The sequence below is a fragment of the Galeopterus variegatus genome, unplaced genomic scaffold (genome assembly GCF_000696425.1).
Source record: "Galeopterus variegatus unplaced genomic scaffold, G_variegatus-3.0.2 Scaffold1364, whole genome shotgun sequence".
NCBI lineage: Eukaryota > Metazoa > Chordata > Mammalia > Dermoptera > Cynocephalidae > Galeopterus > Galeopterus variegatus.
The window spans coordinates 517,427-531,313 of NW_007727475.1; the positions used below are offsets into that span (position 1 = coordinate 517,427).

At 37.7% G+C, this 13,887-nt stretch overlaps 1 protein-coding gene across 1 annotated transcript in view; it reads left to right on the top strand.

Moving 5' to 3' along the window:
* The window catches only part of LOC103593540 (chromosome unknown open reading frame, human C18orf42), an 80,583-nt gene that overhangs the window by 14,903 nt on the left and 51,793 nt on the right, over nucleotides 1–13,887 (top strand). The gene's annotated exons all lie outside the window — the stretch shown is intronic.

Sequence of the window (13,887 nt, forward strand, 5' to 3'; positions counted from 1 at the left end):
TCAAACGGATACCTGCAGTCCCATGTTTATTGCAGCTCTATTTACAATAGCTAAGAGTTGGACCCGACCTAAATGTCCATTGATGGATGGCCGGATAAGGAAAATATGGCCTATATACACAATGGAATACTACTCTGCCATAAAAAGGAATGAAATTCTGCCATTTGCAGGAACATGAATGAACTTAGAGGTAAAATTATGGGAAGTGAAATAAGCCAGGTACAGAAAGAGAAATACCACATGTCCACATTAATAAACTGGAGGGAAGAGAAAAAAAAAAAAGAAGATACAACAATCATAATAATTCCTTAAACTTTCAATAGGAGAGAACAGAACTGATGCCAACAGAGGTGGGAAAGGGGGAGGGGAAGGATGGGTTAGGGAGAAATTGTTAAAGGGCCACAAAAAATGTTACATTGTGTGATGATAAAACAAAATAAAGAAAAAAAGAAAGATCCAGCAATCCCACTGCTGGGTACATACAATAAATAAATAAATAAATAAAGCACAAAAAAATGGAGGCTCAGGAATAGCTACGTATATGAAACCAGATATGTCTGACTCCCAACTTCTTGTTTTTCTATATTACATGGTCTTTTTTTAGTTTGTCATATGCGCTCAGATTGTATTTTCAATATGCATTCCTATAATGTAATAAATGCTCAACAAATGCTCACCAAAAATGGAAATAAGGATATCATCCTAAAAACAAGATAATGTTCAGGTTTGAGATACTGCTTTTCTTAAGCACAAAATCTCATGCAGAAAGTGGATGAAAATAGAGTTTTTAAGAAAAACATTTTATTTTAGGAAGGTAATACAAATTTCCTCTTTGGTATGGCATTTAAATGCTCAGATTAAAACCTGATTTTTGGAATAAATTATATGAGTTTAAGAGTTGACAATTATTTCCACAATGCCTGCAATAGGCTTAGAAGCATTGCCTCTGGGGGATATGAAAAAAGGCCCATCAAACTTTCTGGGAACTTACCACCTTGCCATGGAGATGAGATTCAGACCTGAGAAGTGTGAAACAGAGAATGGAGGAATGATGGTTAATTTTATGTGTCAATTTGACTGGGCTAAGAGATGCCCAGATAGCTAGTACAACATTATTTCTAGGTGTGTCTGGAAGGGTGCTTCCAGAAGAAGTTAGCATTTGAATCAGAGACTGAGTATAGAAGACCACCATCCTCAATGTGGGCTGGTGTCATCTCATCTGTTGAGGGCTGAAATAAAGCAAAGAGGCAAAGGAAGGGCAAATTTGCTCTTTTTGTTTGAGCTGGGACATCCATCTTCTTTGCCCAAAGACATTGGTGTTCCTGGTTCTTGGGCCTTTGGACTTGGACCAGGACTTCATTATCAGCCTCCCAGTTTTTAGGCTTTTAGATTCAGAGTGAGCCTTCCACCATTGGCTCTTCTGGTTCTCAGTCCTTCGGGCATGGACTAAATTACACCACCAGCTTTCACAGGCCTCCAGCTTGCAGACAGCAGATTGTGAGACTTCTCCTTCTCCATAATTGCATGAGCCAATTCATATAATGTCTCTTTCTGTATCCGTATGTATATCCTATTGGTTCTGTTTCTCTGGAGAACCTCAAGTATTTGATTAGGGCCAGTGTCCCCAGAGCAGTTACATCCTAGTCCTTGGCAGGTGGGGGGCAGAGTGTGATCTGGAGTGTCTGTGAAGGAGATCTGAAGAATGGGTAGAATTATATTCTACTAGTTACCATGAGTACTATTCCAATTCCTTTTACTGAGCATTTGCTATGGTTATTGCATATGTTGTATGTTTATATATTTATATATAATATGACTTTTCGACATTTAAAGATTCAGAGATGAGAGAGTAAATATTCTAGGTAGTTAATTCTTACTTATCCTTCAGATCTCAGACCAAATGTCAATTCTTCAGTTAAATCCTTCTTGTTCCATCTTTCTTTACCCCAGAACTAGGCCAAGTGTCTTATAATAAGCTTATAGAATCCAGTGTCTTTGCTTCCTACCACTTAATCATGATCTGCATTTATATATCAGGACGTAAGCTCCTTGCTAGAATCTAAGTTCCATGAGGGCAGAGACCTTTATTTGTTCACTGATAAATATTAGATTACCACTTGGTGCACAATAGTACTCAAAAGATATTTGTGGAATAGAAAATAAAAGCACTGCTTACCTTCCAGTTATCCCCCACTTTTGTATTACTTTTATCTCAAATTGATGTGTTTTTATTAATCACTCACTTTGAGGTCCTCAGAGTAAGAAGAAAAAGAGACAAATGGGCCTTAAGCTAAGAAGTCACTCTTGGTTTTGTAAAAAGTCCTCTTAGTGAAGATGCTTGGCCCTGAGACCTCTTGGATGAAGGCATCTTTCCTTCATTACCATCTGCACTTACTGAGGGACACAGCCCCTTAAGCAACATCTAGGGGAAACTAAATGACTGATAACCCAGGTGAGGCTGAGGATAACATCAGGTCCTATTGGAGGGAAGAGGATATTATGTCCAGGAAAGAAGTAACCCCATAAGTCAAGGATGAGGGCTTTCAAAAGCAGGTGGTTCAAGGGTAATGGCATGAAGAAGCCATTCCCTCAGATCATTCAAGGTCGATGCCACATGGTGGGCAATAGGCGACCCTAACCTGAATTAAAGAACCATCCTGTACATCCTTCTGAATTCCATATGTATGATAAAGATCAGCAGAGAAAAGCTTTGTCCTCAGTAATGGATTATGCCAACCCAACGTAAAGATGAGTCACAGACGAAATCATACAATATCATAGCTTTAAACATATACTCCAACCTGTCTGTGTGCTTATGTCTTAGTCTGTCCTATGTCAGAGCAGTGCATTAATCATCAAAAGGTTTTGTGTTGAACAATCATAACAAAGGTACCAGACAGCTTGTGTCAGGGAAATGTGTATAGTAAGGATTTCTTATACAAATTTGAAGAACAAAGACATTCCAAGGATAAAAGTGTCAGAAGGTTTAGGAACTGACCTTCCCTGGGCCATCCCCCATCTTTGCACATTATGTGTGTGAAGGGCTGAGCAATCTGACATTTCCGACTCTTTCTGAGTTAAAGAAACATGTGTTAGAGGGTGGAGCTTTTGCACATGCTGATTCCCCCATAGTCCCAGAGTCTGCTCCTGAGGCCTGGCCTTGCTCTTCAAAGATTCAGGATCCTTGACTGGTTTACCAACTCCTTCCACTGTGCACACTGTTCTTTGCATCAAGGGCACAGCCAGAGCTCAGAGCTCTTCTGGAGAGAAAATGTTATCCCTAGGACCCAAGGCTCTGGGGGAAAGGGGAAAGAATGCACAATTTTCTCTTTGACCACTGTATCCCTGGATGTACACTTCTATTTGAAAAGTCTGGGTGCTCAAAGTACTTAATTTAACCAGCTTTATCTAAATCAGGTTAAGAAATGAGATCTAGTGATTGCTGAGAGAGTTAAGATTTTATCTGCACCTTGGGCCTTAGCCTGAGCCCATTCTGAGTGCAGAACAAACTCTATTCTACCTCTGCTGCTAGAGATGGTACAGACGGGAGCCACATTCTGTTGATGTTATCAACAGTACAATCCAACCCTGTCCAAAATGAAGAAACAGAGAAGTAGTTGATGTAGTATGAAAAAATAAGAAATCAATCTAGAAACCTGTCCAGAGAAACTGTTTTTCAAGAACAAGGGTGGCACAAAGTCATTTTTAGGTAAACACAATCTAAGAATTTATTATGGAAAGAAATAAATAGTAGTAACACTAAAGGAATTTATGTGTATATTGATAAGCAAATATTCATTCAATAATAAAAATGACATCTAATTTTAGGGGAGGATGGCTAGAACTGAAATATTAGATGATAATAATGTCAACATTGAAAGGAGTGTGATCAGAGTTAAAGCATTTTAAGGACATATTACTGTTGGTGAGAAGGATAAAGATACTAATTTGGATTATCTTTAGATATGGTTAAGAGTTACTTTTTAAAGGCATGATAATGTGTGATTATGTTTAAATGTTTAAATCCTTAATTTTTAAATATGCTTACTGGAATAGTTTCAGGTGAAATGATACCTGAGATGGGCTTCAAAATATGTGAGGGTGAGAAGATTGGGGTTTGGGTACAGGTGTAGATGAAACAAGATTTGCCATAAAGAGTTGTCCATGGGGAGGGAGCTCATTATGTCATTCTTTCTATTTTTGTACATGTTGGAAAATTTCCATAATTAATTTTTAAAAACTATATACACATATATAATTTCTCATACTATATATACACACATGCATTTACACATTATATATATATGTACAGTGTGTGTATATATATACAGCATATATATATAACAAAAGATGCATGTGGCAGAGACGATGCTATGTATTCACCAAGCCCTGTTTCATTTGTATAAACTCTTTTTAAAACCACACTATTTCAGTGCATTCATTTACACATTCATTTATTCAATAAACATTTATTTTAAAAACGTTTATATTTTTTACTATGTACTAAAAAATTGCTGGGCATTGTATCGAAAAGATGAATAGGAAGGCTTTCCTTGAGGACTCATAGTTTAATGAGGAAGACAAAAGATAATTACAATCTAGCGCAGTACCAACGATGACAGAGACAAACACAGGGATTCTCGTGAGACGGAGGAGGGACACCTAATCCTGTGTGGATCACAGAAACCTTGCAGAAGGAGGCCAGTGTCTAGTCTGGAAGAAGAAATAGGAATGAGCCAAGTGAAGAGGAAATGTGAGCAGGGCATCCCAGGCAGGAGGAAGAGCATGGATAAAGACACCAGACTAGGAACGTTAGGTTCTGTGTGGGGAACTAGAAACTGTTCAGTGTTGCAGGAGAGCATTCAGTGTTGCAGGAGAGCATTCAGTGTTGCAGGAGAGCATTCAGTGTTGCAGGAGAGCATTCAGTGTTGCAGGAGAGCATTCAGTGTTGCAGGAGAGCATTCAGTGTTGCAGGAGAGCATTCAGTGTTGCAGGAGAGCATTCAGTGTTGCAGGAGAGCATTCAGTGTTGCAGGAGAGCATTCAGTGTTGCAGGAGAGCATTCAGTGTTGCAGGAGAGCATTCAGTGTTGCAGGAGAGCATTCAGTGTTGCAGGAGAGCATTCAGTGTTGCAGGAGAGCATTCAGTGTTGCAGGAGAGCATTCAGTGTTGCAGGAGAGCATTCAGTGTTGCAGGAGAGCATTCAGTGTTGCAGGAGAGCATTCAGTGTTGCAGGCATATGAAATGAAAGGCAGGGAGTGGTGAGATAAGTTAGACAGTAGGCAGGGAGCAGATCAAATCTGCAAGACATGTTTGGCAGTTTGAATCTTTTATAGACAATGTGACATGATCAAAAGTTTCAATTTTTTCTTTGGAGGGGAGTGACACAGTTACATGATTAGTGTTGTATTCTCTACAGATAACTGGTAACTATGTGGTAAGTCAGGGGTTAATGTGGCCACTATCTGCTTTTGTCAATAAAGTTTTATTGAAACACAGCCATGCCTATTGATCTGCACATTGTCTCTGACTGCTTTTTCATTTTGAAGGCAGAGTTGTGTAGTTGTGAAAGAGATGCCTATAAAGCAGATGGATGTGAATATGAATTAGCAGATGAATATAAAAACATGGGACCAGGAGACCAATTACGATGCCATTGCAATAGTCCAGGTAAAATATAATGAGGGTTTGACTAGTGCATAGGTTATAGGAATGTAGAGTAGCCAGCAAACTTAAGAAATATTTAGAAAATATTCTAAACCCCCAGCAAAGTTGAGGGTCATTTGTAGACTTCTAGCTTAGATGAAAGAGGCTGCCACCAACTGGAGGACAGTGAGAATACAGAAGAACGTGGAAATGAGAGGAAAGATGATAAATTCAGTTTTGAACAATGTGAGTCTCTGATCCCCATACCTTGGCCCACATGTTCCCTCATACATGGGGCTCAGGATCAGGAAGGCCTCAGATCTGGCACTGGGACAAGTGTGGCTATTGCAGTCTGGTGATAAAAAAAACACACGAATATTCAATGTGAATATTCGTGAATTTTAAAAGGCTGTGTCAAAATATTCCTGAATCAAAAATAGCCCCATCTCATCCTCATTCAATGGAATCTCTCTCCATGTAGACCCAAGGTGATATCTGAAACCTCCACTCTGTCTTCAACAAACTCCTCTACATCCTTGGACCAAAAAATTCCCCTATTAACTCTCCGGAAACAAAGAAGAAGCTGTTTTTGTTCCCACAGATCTGTGTCTGCCTGAGGGTGGGTTCATTGGTCACTGTTCCTCTAGTACCACATGGCTGGCTGGCTTGAGGCCCAGGCCATTGCCTTCTGTGTTTCTAAAAGAGAAAATTTTATGCAAGAGACAGGAGAGCATGGTCTGTAGTCAGTCATCCTTAGTCTCCACTCTGCTCTTTTTACTTGGTTTTAAATTCTGGCTCTACCACTTACTGGCTGTGTTATCTTTGCAATCTACTTAATCTCTCTGTGCCTCAATTTCTTTAAAATGAGAACAACAACAGCATCTACCTCATATAATTGTGAGGATTAAATAATGTAAATAAGATAAATTCAGGCAAAGAATTCAGCATAGAACTTGGCCTAGGCATTCAACATAGGTTTAAAATGCAAGCTAAATAACGAAGACTGTATGAGGCACCAAATATTGTGATAATAAAACAGGCATGGTTTCTGCCCTTATGGAGATAACAATGTCACACTTTAAGACAGGCATTAAACAGGTTATCAAACAAATAAGTATGAAATAGCAAATTTTGGAGAGTAATATAAAGGAGGTGAATTTAGGACCCTAATATAGAATAAATTGTGTAAATTTTTTTTGTGTGTGTGAGTGTGTGTGTGTGTGGTGGGTAGGGGGGCTCTGAACCTACTAAGATAGGGTAGATAGGAAAAACCTCTCTGAGGATTAATATATAAACACAGACTTGGATAAGAAAGAGCAGCTGTGTGAGGTAGAAGGAGAAGCATTTCAGCCAGGCAGAGCTGTTACATGAACGTACTGAACAAGCCCTCAGAAATGTTAGTGAGGTTGGTAGAGTTTCACAGGCCACACCCTCAGATGGGGGAAAAAAGATTTTTCTGTAACTAAATAATATTGATATTTTTATCATTGTGTCCAATAGCAGAAAACATAATCGGGTAACTCTTAGGCAAATTCAATCAAAATGATTGATTAGTCAGTTATTTCAGAAACCTCTGAGCAAACTTCAGGATTTTAAATAGCTAATAATATAGGATTTCCACCTTGTGCCTTTCCCTGGAGGTTGTGTCCAAACCCCAAGGGCAGGGTATGTAATTTGCAGACATTGTCTGTTCTCCTCTGGCAGCTGCCAAAATGTGACTTAATCTGTTCTTTGCTGTGGGACTTGATCCCTGATCCATCCTCTTAGATGGCCGCATCTCACTATGATCTCTGGTCCCTCTGGGGCATTCCTTATTCCCATCCGAAGACCCCTACCAGCTACATGTCCAAGCCCTCCCAGGCATACAAGCGTTCACCAGCCCCAACACTTCACTCATGGGTCTTTCACTTCGTCTCTGCCAGTTGTTCAGCAGTCACTTACAAGGCCACTCTCAAGACACTGTGCTCATCCAGAATGGCTCCACATCTGAAACTTTACAGTCATAAATCCTGCCCCCAATCCTGCCAGCTTTCTAACTTCTTTGCTGTCATCAAACTAGATTTTGACCTCCTAACTTCTAGTCCAGAATGACTTTTTATTGTCCTCCACTCTTAGAGAGTTCCTGCAGGATTAATTTCCTCCCCTTCCCAACTGGATCCCATTGGTTTAGTGGCATTCTTTTCTGTACCCTGATTTCATGTGACTGTACCCCCTGACACCTCTATGGATAAATATTTGCTGGCCTCAGCTGGGTCTCAGTGTTCTTCCCTCCCTGTTCTTCTCTCCTATGCCTTTTCTCTTGCCTCTTTTTTCCAATGGACTCTTAAGCTACTAGAGAGCATACCTATGTCTGTGCCTCAGAATCTTCAGTATCTAATACTGTCCTTACTATATAATAGGGGATAAATAGATCCTTATTGAATAAATTAATGATGAAAAGGGTAATGCTTATGCTTAAAATAAATTGCAGTATTTTATATCTACTTACTCATTCTTCAATTATTTATATTGGCAAAATACCATATAAAGATGTTGAACAGAAAATGTAAAATTATTTTAGATTTAAAACATAGTTTTAAAAATTAGGAAAAATTGAGTTAACACAGATTTACAATTAATTCTAGCTCAAAATACTCCATTTTTAGGATACTCTCACCCATGTTTCTATTTATTAGAAATATTAGATTGTTATAAACTGATTTTTAGATCAACTTTATAGCAGTATAATTTATATAAGTTAAAGGCATGCATTATAAGTGTACAGCTCTATGAATTTTGACGTATGTATACACCCATATAACCACTATTACAATCAAGATATAGAACATTTCCATTATCCCCAAAAGTTCCTTTGTGTCCTTTTCAACCAATCTTAATCCATTTTCCCAAATCCCCAAGTCCCAGGCAACCACTGATCTGTTTTCTGTCAAATATACCTTAGTTTAGCCCTTTCTAGAATTTCAGATAAATTGAATCATACAGTATGTACTCTACTGTGTCTGGATTCTTTTGCTCAGCATGCTTTAGATATTTATCTGTGCTGCTGTATGTATATGCCACACTATGTGTAGCCATACACATGTTGATGGACTTTCAGGTTGTTTTCACTTTTTGGCTCTAATGGCTACTGTCACCGTTCACATGTAAGTCTTTGTTTGGACACAGGTTTTCATTTCTCTTAGATAATCTCCTAGAAGGAAAATTGATGACGCTATGATAAGTGTACGTTTAACAGTATATGAAATTACCAAACTTTGTTTTCCAAAGCGATGGTAAGACTTTACATTCCCAGCAGCAATGTATGAGAGTTCTAGTTGTTCCACAATTCATCAACACTTGGCATTGTGAGTCTTTTTAATTTTTGCCATTCTACTGGGCATGTAATTTATACCTCACTGTGGTTTTAATTTATGTTTCTCTGATGATTAATGATGTGGAAAAATCTTTATGTGCTTGGAGGCCATTAGTACTTTATTCCTCTTGTGTAGTGTTTGTTCAAATATTGTCAAGTTTTAGTTACACTGTTATTGAGTTGCAAGAGTTATAATATGTATGTCAGATATACATATCGTGACTATTTTATCCTAGTCTGTATCTTGCATCTTCATTTTCCTAGCAGCGTTTTTCAGATAGTAGAAATTTGAGATTTTGATCAAGTTCAGTTTATCAGTTACTTTCTTTTATGACTCATGCTCTTTGTGTCTTAACTAGGAAATTTTCACCGCACTCTAAGCCTGTAAAGAATTTCTCTGGTTACAAGCTGATTTTCCAAATAAGTTAAAAAGTAACCAAATGAGTCACTACTGCTATAATCTTAGCTATTGTAATCTAAAGAACAGTTCTTCTCCAATACTGAAATCCCTGTGTAGTGTACTATGACTCTCCTATTTCTGAACTGAGCCCTTGAATAGAAATGCAGACCTTTGAACAATGGCTCAAAAATTAATAAGTATTTCCAAAGGTAATGATTAAATTTATTCTCAAACATACAGCTGGTGAGCAGGATATGAGAAGAGCATTCACTTTCTCAATTTGAACTGCATTTAGGCTCTCTTGTTTGTCATACTTAAAAAAAATAGTTTGTCATCCTATTTTTTCCTTTTTCTTCTTTTGTTTTAAAAAATCATTTCTGAGTATCTCAATATGTAATTTTTAAATTTTTTGTATTTTTTTCCTTTATGTGTCCTTTTCTCCTTTTCTATTTCCTGCCCCCTTTTCCCCTTTCCTTTACTCCTTTTCCATTTCTTTTTACTTCTCTCTTCACCTCTTTTCTTTCCGTTTTTTCTCTTTGATTTTCCCCCATTACTCTCTCCTGAAATTGACTTACTGTGGAACTATATATGAAAAGATAGATTTATACATTCAGAATTTATTGAATAAAGTTTTATAATGTCTATTCACGATTTTGAAGATGAGTTGAATGTTAAGGGAGTTGAATGCTCTATACTTCTCTTAAAAACTAACCAAGCTGATTTCGATTTGAATGTTGTCCTCAACTGATTTTCCATTCTCTGTCATCTAGTAGAATCAATAATTTCATTTGGTGATTTGGGAGAAACTTTTCTATAAAAATGAACATGGTACCTAGCTCTTTGGTGGGAAAACAAGGACTTCAAACAAAGTTAATTTTTTTTTTTCAAAATGAATGAACAAAATTTATTTTGTCTAAACATGATATAAAAATGTAACTGTTCTAATGTACTTTTTCCAATAAGGAAATTTTGCCAATGTTTTTCTTTCAGAAAATATGGCTATTTCATATTCTCTTTTAAAGCATCCTGCACAACTCATAAACTGCTTCATAAAATGCAAACCTACAGAGACATTGTCCTATACTCTTCAAGCCTGCAGAATTCTTTATTTCTTATTTCTTTTTTAGTGTAGTACAGCCATTATTTTAATTTTCCCCCCTTATTTCATCTATCTTAATTTTTATTTTCAGTTTATGGCATTTCCCTTCTCTATATATTTTTATTTCACTCTAAGTCTTCACAGATTGGATAGCACAAAGACTAGTTTTTCAATGTGTTCTTCCTTATTCAGTTTTTCTATTTCTACGTCTCTCTATACTACATTCTCTTATTCCTTTTCTTATTTTTGCTTTACTATACGTCTATGTTCTTCTTGATGCTCAATTAAACAACTTCTAGCAGCTTTTGTAAGAGGAAAAGAATTCTTTTCCAGCATTTTATTTTTGTAATTATTTGAAACTTACAAGCCAAGACATTTTGAAAAAAATTATGGTTTAAGCTCCATAATGAAAATGTTTCCTTTTAATCTATTTCAACTGTCCCCAGAGATCCTAAAAATTATTTAAAAATCTAGTTCATTGAGTAAAATATTTAAAATGAGTATGGAGTGGGAAGAATCAGGGTATGGCTGAAGCCAAGGTGTGCTGCAAATATTGGGACAATGGGAACATTTAAGCATGGGTTTTCAAAATTTTCTATTTGTTAAAGCCCTAAAGACAGAATAGAATACATACGTGTTAGAGGGAATAGATGTAGACTTGAAGAAGTCTGAGAGTTACAGCCCTAATCTGCCTATGGTGATTTCTTTAGAGTCTCCAATTTAATGTTTATATGTCACAGGAACTTTGCATTCTACTTCATAATGTATCCATGTTCACTTTTGTATAAAAAATTCTCCCAAATCTCTGAGTAAAATCATTGGTTCTGTTAGGTGACTTTTCCCACCTGTACCTTCTAGTTTATCCAGCACCTTCTGCCAGGAGTAGGAGTACCCATTTGTTAAGCTCAGCACCAGAGCAAGTAAGTTGGGGCATCTAGTCCAACTTGTTTATTATGTTGCTTCTATGACTATTCCAGTCATTGACTGCAAATGACCATGCTAAAAGTCAGACTGGGGAGTGGGTAGCTGCCTCACTGATAGATGGCTATCTTCAAATGCAATGGACTCTTTGAACAGAGTGAGCCACCATGAATGGAGGTGTTTAAACAGAGGCAAAATGAAATAATATTAAGAACTTAAGCCTCAGGTGTGGGGTAAAACTGGATAAATGGTCTATCAAAGAATATTGTTCTTATTATAAGAGAATAAAGGGGAAATTTCACTTTTCCATCAGGCATACTGTTATTAAATTGGTCCTTCATATTAAGATGTAAAGGTATAAGAAAATCTAGTAGTATTATTACGGTATTTAAATAAAACCAACAAAATAAGAACTCCACTAATAGTAAAAATTGGAGATAATATTGTTGAATGTAAAATTTACTGGTGAAATAACTAAAATAAACTGTAAAATAAAGAAATCATTGAAGTACCTTGGTTTCATTGGGAAATAAAATTAATTGCTCTGACTAAAATACATACAGACAAAAACTGGACTGGAAATACACCGTTCTCTGGCTGTGTAGCAGTTGTGTTGAGGAGAGAAAATGAAGAGATTATGGGAGGAAGAAGGGCAGAGAAGAGTTGAGAATGGAAATGAGAAGACAGTTTTTCTTCTGTCTTTGACCTGTTGTGCTGGTTTCTATAGTATCATATTACTTCCTATTGCAACAGGAGGCTAATCAAATAGCCTCTGAGACCATTTTCAGGCATTTTCTCTTCCTAGTACATCTTGGCCACTGTCTAGCTTGGCAGTCTGTGGGAATCCATCTGGGTTCCTTCCTTGCTTAACACGTAAAAAGATAAGCTCTGAGATTTGGAGAGAAATGAGCATTTTTTTTTCTTTTTAAAATGCCGATACATCCAATACATGCTATTCAAGGTATAGTCTATGGATGAACAGCATCTGCAGCATAGACATTACCTAGGAGCTTGTTAGTAATGCAGAATCTCAGAACCCGGCCTAGTCTACTGAATCATAATCTGTACTTTAACTAGGTCCCAGTGGGATTCATATGTACATGAAACACTGATCTAACACATTTTGTTTGCTTTCTTATAGGGTGTCACCTACTCCTAGGGTGTCAATGATTTCTGGGAATGAATTTAATGGAAGCTGTGCTCTTTCTTAATTAATCCATTAATACAACAAGCCTTCAAGATTCTTTAGTCCTTTGTGGGTGCGACAGGTTTCAAAAACTTATCCAAGGTCACACAGATAGTAAATGGAGGAGATGTTATACCTGGATCTGGGTCTGACTGGTTCCCACGTCTTTTTCCTGTCCTAAATCATATTGCTTTTTCTTGAGTTTAATCATGGGTAATTGTTTATGCATTAGGAGAATAAAGGAATAAAGACCATTTAAAATTGAGTAGTAAAAGAGAGGACTTTGTGTTGAAAGAGTGCGGCCTTTCATTTAAAGCTTATTTCAAGCAGCGTTTCACACTTCCCCCAGTGATGAAGCAGAGAAGACAGAGTGAAGCATATTTGGTCTCTGGCTTTTGGTGTAACTTGGGGAAGTGAGAGGACTCCATCCTGTCATGCACAAACTTCATTCTGCCCATTAGCTCATTGCTGCTGAGGCAGGCCCTATCTGTTCAAGCCTGTGTTGAGCCAGATGCTAAGAGCAGTACTGATTGTCTTATGTTATGGCTATTCATATGCCTCCATGCAAACTGTAGTTCAAAAGCTGTAAAACTATTTGCATTTTCAATCTATCAGATGGCTTGAACAAAACCAGTGCCAACAAGACTATTTGAATGCTTTGTATTTGCCCAAAGAGTGCAGAACTTATGGACACTAACCAAATTATTAAGAAATACTATATTTTCCCTGTATTTTCCAGGGAGAGGTGGAAGTGAAGAAACCTCACAAACACTGCAAATGATCCTGATAACCTTTGTTCTTGGAAAACCCTATTCAGCTGCCAAAATAGGGAATAGAGCCCAAAGCAACTGACATCTCCTTTGAGCCTGGAGGATCCTGTGTGGATTTAGTTCTGGGGTTGTAACCTAACCTACCCGTTTCAAACTGGAGGACATCTGCTATGGGCTGTGCACACTGCACAAGCGTTACTTGGGGAATAGACACTTTAAAATGAGCAATGGATCAGGAGCATGAAGTGAGCGTGGGTCATGTCCTAGTATATTTACGTTTGAAGTGGGTGTACACAGGGTTTGAGGGGCATTAGGTGAGGGCACGGGAAACTGATGTTTCTTGATTGGTCCCAGGGCTGTTCTCACACTTGAAGGGCATTCTGTTGGCTGACCCTTGTAGTAGGTGTGTGAGTCTGTGTGCAGAGGACACTTTCCTCACTGAGGTCTCTTTCCTCTGCTCTGGCCAGCTCTGCTTTCTGCAAAGTGACCTTGAGGACCTTCAAGCTTAGGGGCA